Source organism: Rutidosis leptorrhynchoides, chromosome 2 (assembly GCF_046630445.1).
Source record: "Rutidosis leptorrhynchoides isolate AG116_Rl617_1_P2 chromosome 2, CSIRO_AGI_Rlap_v1, whole genome shotgun sequence".
NCBI classification, from domain to species: Eukaryota; Viridiplantae; Streptophyta; class Magnoliopsida; order Asterales; family Asteraceae; genus Rutidosis; species Rutidosis leptorrhynchoides.
Genome location: NC_092334.1, coordinates 77,767,584 through 77,776,553, shown reverse-complemented (window position 1 = coordinate 77,776,553; position 8,970 = coordinate 77,767,584).

The window sequence follows — 8,970 nt, the reverse complement described above, 5'->3', positions numbered from 1 at the left end:
GCAGGTATGTTATTGGTTTGGTTTATAGTAACATAATATAGCAGTGAGTAAATGGAGCATAATAAAGTGTCTTTTAGCTTCGGACAGAATCATAAATAGAAACAGAAACCGTAGGCTGCAGCAGCGTTCGAGCATCCATGATTACTCTTACAATAGCAGTAGAGGAGAGTCGACAGTAGCAGCTGTACATTAAGTCCCATAACAACGAAAAGTAATAGTTGTAGCTGCTTTAACGTACATCATATTATCATCATTGAAACATGTTTATTTTCATCTTCTTCTAATTCAAGAAACAACAAGAAAGAAAAGAATGGTTAAGTGAGTGTTGTTCGATTGAGGTAGTTCTTTGGGTCTCGATTAAGAAACAATAGGAAGAAAGGAATGGTTGTTTAGATGATAAAGATGGTGGCAGTTTTCAAGAAGGAGAAAAAGGATTTTGATGTAAGTCATAGGTCGATATATATATATATATATATATATATATATATATATATATATATATATATATATATATATATATATATATATATATATATAAAGTATGTATAGTTAGTAAATGTATTTGAAGTTCAAGGGTGAAAAAAAGAAGAGAAAGACAATAAATCATTTTGATATGATATAAAGATAGTGGACAATCGAATTATTTTGTCAATAACTTGATCTGATGGTTTGTTATATAATAATTGTGTGTATCGATGAAGATTTACGGGCAAGAATAAGAAGACATGAAAGTAAACTTTGATAATGATATACAACTGATTTCACATAGTTATTTGCCTTTAAAATTTATCTTTAATTAATATTAATAATTAATGAATTTATTAATAATAAGAATACCAATAATAAAAATACTAATAAAAAAATACTAATAATAATATTAATATTAGTAGTAATAAAAATAATACTAATAATATTAATAATATGTCAATTTATTTATCAACTTTCATTTTTTATGTATTATCTATTGATATTAATTAAATGTCAATTGAAAGTTACAGACATTTACCATTTAAGCTCAAAATTAATTATATTAAATATACACTATGTATATATATATATAAACAGTTTTAAATAACAAAATTTACTACGCAATATATATATATATTGAATAATTAAATTAAATATAACAATATAATATACAAGAAATATACATATATAAAATAATAGTTTTTATTACAATGTATTTTATTTAACATATTTATTTTCAACAATTAAATCATATATCATTTCAAATTATTATTTATATATCCATACACACATATCTATTTACAATTAATGGTTCATGAATCGTTGAGAGCAGTCGAAGGTCAATTGAATATATGAAACAGTTCAAACTTTTTGAGACTCAACCTTACAGACTTTGCTTATCGTATCGAAATCATATAAAGATTAAGTTTAAATTTAGTCAGAAATTCCCGAGTCATCACACAAGACTATTCGTATAAGTTCTTCTTTTCATAGATGACGTGTGATTGGATCATCCTCTCGGTTGTTTCTTAATTGAGGTGTTTTCAAGAATCATGAAGGGTTTGAACGCAGATTGTAATCGTCAATATATGATGTTCTAGCACAGTTTTGAAGTCAAAGTATAGCTTTGAAAGCTATAGGGATCTAAGTGTGATGCCTTCTGTTAAATCCTGACTTGGATTTTGATTTGTCAAAATCAGAATATGTAATCAAATTTGAATGAGAATGGTTGTTTTGATTTCTATGAAAGAATGTGTATCGTTATGAAGGTAGTGAGTATAGTTGATGATTTTTGAATCAGAATTAAAAAATGTAACATATTAATTGTGAATTTATATATCCCTCGAATATTACCTACCCGTTAAAAGTTTCACAAGTAATATTTTATACAAGAGAATTTTATTACAGTCTTTATGATAATATATGTATATCTTCTTCAGATGTAATATAGGTTTAATGAGTTAATATTAGATTAAATTCATTTGATTTTCGGCTGAAATTAGAATGAATAATCTCTAAAACTTTAGAAATTTCGTAATCTTCGCTGAGTATTTCTTCCACTTGAATGAAATTAAGAATTACTACTTCGTTATTCATCTATTGATATTTCTTTGATGAATGATGTTGGTGTTCGTGGAATTCTTGTGAACTTCGCAAGATATAATGATGTTTTCTAGAAAGTTTCGAATACATCGGAAATGAAGGTGTAAAATCAAACATATAATTGAGTAATACACTTGGTTTATTATGAAATGGAATTCATTGAGTTGAAACAGGGATTGTAGTTAACAATGGTTAAGTTGTTAATGAAGGATGTACATCATAGCATATTAGTAATATGAATTTAACCGAGTAGTATCTACCCTTTTTTCAATTCATACATAATAGCTTAGTACGAGAAGATTTATTTTTATCTCAAAATTCATATATATATATATATATATATATATATATATATATATATATATATATATATATATATATATATATATATATATATATATATATATATATATATATATAAAATATACATATAATTTCTTCAGGGAAAATGAGTTAATACTTCATAACTCGTTGATACAATATATCCGTTGGTGATGGTGGTGTCAATATTTGTGGTGGTTATAGAGTTTACGGAATTTATGGTGTTGCAGGCGTTGCTAGTGCCGGTGATACTGTTGGTGATGTCGGTGGTACTGTTAGTGCTGGTGATGCTGACGGTAATGCTGGTGCTGATGATGCTTGTGTAACAAATGTCGTTTGTAAATCATGCACTATTTCGGTCAGGGTTTCTACTCATCTGATTTATGGTTAATGCTAGAATAGATAATCTCTAATACTTTTATAGATTACATAATCGCCACAAAATGTTTCTCCAATGAAGTTATGAACCAATACTTCATCGGTTATTGTTGTTGGTACTCCTTGGTATCTATGGTGCGTATGATGTTGATGCTCAAGGTACAAATCGTGATGTTGAGGTGTGGGATGCAGAGGTTGTTGTTGGTGGTGGTAATGGTACTGTTGACATTGATGATGGTACTTTTGATGCCGGTGATGCTGCTGGTGCTTGTGGTATTGAGGCTTACGCTGTGGATGCTGTTGTTGGTACTGGTGTTATTGATGGTGCTTGTAATCTTTACACCATATCCTCTAAAGCCAATACTCTAGCGTGAAGCTCATTGACTTCTTCTATTACACCGGGATGATTGTCGGTTCGAACGAGTGGATGAATAAGATCTAAAATTTGAGATAGTATATAATCATGGTGAGATACTCTGGAAATGAGAGAGAAAATGGTATTACGAACAGGTTCGCCGGTAAGTGCTTCAGGTTCTTCGCCAAGAGGGAAATGTGGTGGATGGAAGGGATCGCTTTCTTCTTGTCTCCAATGATTAAGTAGGCTACGAACCTATCCCCAATTCATTCAGAATAGATGATGACTAATTGGTTGATCCATTCTGGTCACACTGCTTTCGGAGCTTGAGTGAAACTCCATATCGGAATCCGAGGGACTTGAACTAGTGGCGAATTCCATTTCGTACGATTGAATAAAGAATTTTTCGATATGAAATGATTCCCGGCTATCGGATGGTATTCTAATTACATAGAATATCTATATATATATATAGAACAACAGATTTCGTAGATTACGGAGGAATTTACGGAATATGTCAGGCAAAGTTTACAGTAACAGATACGCTAAGATATGAATTAGCAGATACGCTAAGATATGAATTTTGTCTATACACTATTCATGCAATCAATGCAGTAAGATGTGTCAAGACTAAGAATGATAAGCAGGTAATTTCCTAAGGATGATAAGCAGGTTATTTTCGACAACAAATGATAAGAAAAACTTTTTGACATGCAGACACGGTCGAAGTCCAGACTCACTAATGCATCTTAATAACTATTCGTTAGACACACTAATGCAAGACCTGGTTCGCTAAGACCACCGTTCTGATACCACATGAGAAGACCCGTCCTAATCCATAAGGATGAATACAATTACATATGGTTACATTGCGAGGCATTTGACCTCTATATGATACATTTTACAAACATTGCATTGGTTTTTAAGAGACAAACTTTCATTTCATCAAAAGTTGACAGGCATGCATACCATTTCATAATATTCAAACTATAAATGACCTAATCTGTCATTTACTTAATAATAATTCTGATTGAACTCAACGACTTGAATGCAACGTCTTTTAAAATATGCCATAAATGACTCCAAGTAATATCTTTAAAATGAGTAAATGCACAGTCGAAGATTTCTTTCAAACCTGAGAATAAACATGCTTAAAAGTGTCAACCAAAAGGTTGGTGAGTTCATTAGTTTATCATAATCAATCATTTCCATTAATTTAATAGACCACAAGATTTTCATTTTCATTTCTCATAAACATCATCTCGTATCAGGCATTTCGCAAAAACTGCATAGAGATAAAAATCATTCATATAGTGAACACCTGGTAATCGACATTAACAAAACGCATCTAGAATATCCCCATCATTCCGGGACTCTCATCGGACATGATAAAATCGAAGTACTAAAGCATCCGTATCTCGGATGGGGTTTGTTACGCCCAATAGATCTATCTTTAGGATTCGCGTCAATTAGGGTTTCTGTTCCCTAATTCTTAGATTACCAGACTAAAAAGGGTGATATTCGATTCGATAATCCAACCATAGAATGTAGTTTCGATTACTTGTGTCTATTTCGTAAAACATTTATAAAAGCAGCGCATGTATTCTCAGTCCCAAAAATATATTGCAAAAGCATTTAAAAAGGGAGCAAATGAAACTCACAATACAGCATTTCATAGCAATTATGCATATGGCGGCACTGAACAAGTGCAGGGTTGGCCTCGGATTCACGAACCTAGATTAAGTATATATATTTATATGTTGGTCAATATCTGTCTAAAAATTTAGGTCAAGTCGTAGTGTATCACAATCCTAATGCTCGAGATCGACATGCAAAAGTCAACAAAAGTCAACTTGACCCAAAATGACTTCTAAAATCTATACATGTTTATTATATAACCTAAATACAGTCGTTTTATATATTTAAATATATTTATCAGATTTTATTAGAGTAAATAATACAAGTCATTTATTAAAAAAAATTATATTAAAATTTATATATGATAAAAATATACTTTTATATATCACAAATAATAAAATTTATTAAGTTCACTTAATATCATAAAAATATAGTAGTATGTATTATTAATGTAATTATGTTACGGGTGGTAAAAATATCTTTATATCACATATTTATTTGATGAATTAATATTGATAATAATAATAATGGGTAAAAATTGTATTATTTTATAATAATAATAATAATAATAATAATAATAATAATAATAATAATAATAATAATAATAATAATAATAATAATAATAATAATAATTATTCTACTAATAATAACAATATTTATATTTACTAATGATGATATTAATTATAACAAAATGATAATTCTAATCATGATAACGATACTTTTTAATATTAACTGTAATAATATTATTTTATATAAAAATAATAATTCTTATTCAAAATGATAATTTTTAACAATAATAATACTAAAATGATAATAATAATGATATTTTATAATAACAATGATATTTCTATTAAAAATGATAATTTTAGTAAAAGTGATAGTTTTAATATAAATGATACTTTTAATAATAATAATAATGATAAAAATAATGAAAACGATATTTTTCTCTTAAATCAATACCTTACAATATTATAATTTCATCATGATACTCATACTCATTATTTTCAAATCGATTTATTTAATAGCTTTTAGTCCTCTTTTATATCGCATTCATAATAATGATAATAATAGTAATTCATAATAATTAGGTGATACTAATATTAGTTTTAATGATAATGATACTAATAATTATAATAATACTAATGATAATACTAATAATTATTATAATGATAATACTAATAATAATAAGAATATTAATAATAATAATGATAATAATAATAATAATAATAATAATAATAATAATAATAATAATAATAATAATAATAATATCAATAATAACCTTAATGATAATAACGATAGTAATAATAATAACAAATTTTAATGATAGTACTTATATTAATAACGACAATGATAATAATAAAAATATTAATTATTAGATAGTAATAATAACGATGATAATAACGACGATAGTAATAATAATAATTATTTTAATAATAATACTAAAATTAATAATAATTCAGTTGACTATATCTTTTAATCCGTTCATCGAAACCATACGCTTTCTAAATGAAAAGTTATTAATTTTTCCCCAGCTTTCCAACGACATGCATATCATATACCTTATTTCAGTAGCATATGTATTAAATTCATGATTTATCATAAACTATTTAACGACGAAACTAAGTATACAAGCATGCATAAACCTATCTACTCGAGCACTAGTGAGGGATACACTATTAATATATAAAAGATAAAATATGAATGCTTACGTATAAATATTGTGATTCAATATTGTAGGAAAGTACGTAGACGCAACGGAGATGATAAACACTAGATTGACCTCATGAGCATACCCCCGAACAATACCCATAATCTCCTTAGCTATAACCCATAATTTCCTTAGCTCTATCCCGCTCGAAAAACCTGTTTTGAAATAACTCGCTCATAACCTCGTCGTAGTATTTTATGTATAATACTAGTAATAATTATACTCCTAACTATAAGATTAATAATAATATTATTAATAATAATAATAATAATAATAATAATAATAATAATAATAATAATAATAATAATAATAATAAAATAAATATTTTACGGAGTAATAGATAGGTGGATAGATGGAATGATTCAGCCGAACCAGGAACGGTCGATTTTTATACCCATTTCTGACCCAGTCCTCTCCGCGATCGCGATGATTGTAGGTCTAAGTGCTCCGTGATAGCGAGCCTATGGATTCCAGCTCACACTCAATGATTAATGGCTGTCGACAGTTTTAATATATATATTTATATATATTTATTTATTTTATATAATTATATATATATATATATATATATATATATATATATATATATATATATATATATATATATATATATATATATATATATATATATATATATATTATATTCTCGTGCATAGTTAACTTGTAATTTTTGTTCCAATGATTTGTACGTTGTCGCTTTACTAATGTCTCGGTTTCGGTTTTTCGAACGCCCTTTCATACGCTAAGAAAACTTGTATTATACATTTCGCGACGTGTATCTTTAACAATATTTAGATTCAAATCATCAATAACTAAATCACTCCAAGTGTAACTTGAACGTTCGAGTGTTTTGGTCATTTGCTTCATTAACTCATCGTCTCGTTATATATACATATACATAATATATATATATATATATATATATATATATATATATATATATATATATATATATATATATATATATATATATATAATAGTATTATTTTAAATCAAAGCGTTTAATAACTTAAGTTATTATTATATTTTATTACCATGTAAAATATATATATTTTCATTTCGAAATATAAATTTGAAATATTTATTTAGTAATATAATATTTAGTTTTTCAAAACTAATTATATTTCAGAGTTTATAATTAAAAATCGTTTTCATAATATAACATAATTTGATATGAATCTTTTATGTACAAGCGTTTACTCTGACTTCTCAAATATTCTAATTAACTTATTTAATTATTAATCGAGTCACTAATCGGTTACTAATATTTTTTATATATATAAACACAATTTTAATTATACGTTGCAAGTTATATATATTTATATATTTAATTAAATCACGGACCGTTATCATTTATAACTTGTCAAAAGGTTTCTAGAAAGATTCTAAATTTTAAGATAACGTTAAAAACTTTATCCTTATTAAAATGGCTCGGTAATAATTTGTCAAAAGTAATTCCAGATATTTATAAAGTTATATTCCTTTTTAAAGAAGACGTGACACTCAAATCATTTTATATAATTTCTAAAATTTATAACAATAAAAGATAATGATAATAACTTTAATAATCTACTTCATGACATGTTGTAAAATGTACAAATCTTTCAAAATATATCATAGTACGTTTTATATTTTTGAAACAATAGTTATATGTACTTGTGATTTATAAAACTTTAATTAGGTTTTATATACATACACAAATTACATTATAAAATGTTTTAGTAATATAATTCTTTTAGACTAAAAATGTTTTCGTATGTTTGAAATTAAATCAAATAATTGTTATAAAGTTTATTCTTCTAAAACTAATTATATTCAGATCATAAAATCTATTCCTAGAACTTATGTTTATTTTAAATCCTTGTAAGTTTGTATTAACTTGTTTAATAACAATCAAGTGTTACTATATCTATTAATCGTAGTCGAAACCGCTTATATATAAGTTCAATATACATTATATATATATATATATATATATATATATATATATATATATATATATATATATATATATATATATATATATATATATATATATATATATATATATATATATATATATATATATATATACATACACACACACGTTTCACATAACACTTTTTATTACGTAGATGTTTATCTAAATCGAATAAGTATACATTTAATACTTTGTTAACGTTTCCAAGTCATATAATAGATTTCATAACTTATTTTCATATCAACCAAACAGTTTAATGTTTTATTAATATTTCTCAATTTAATAGACACACACACACACACACATACACACATATATATATATACATACATATCTATTTACACATAATTGTTCGTGAATCGTTGAGAATAGTCAAAGGGTAATTGAATACATGAACACAGTTCAAAATTTTTGTGACTCAACATTACAGACTTTGCTTATTGTAGTGACCCGAACTTTTCTGTGTTTATATATATTAAATGAAATTGATATTTACATGATTAAGTGTTTCTAACATGTTAAGAAATCAAACTTGTTAAG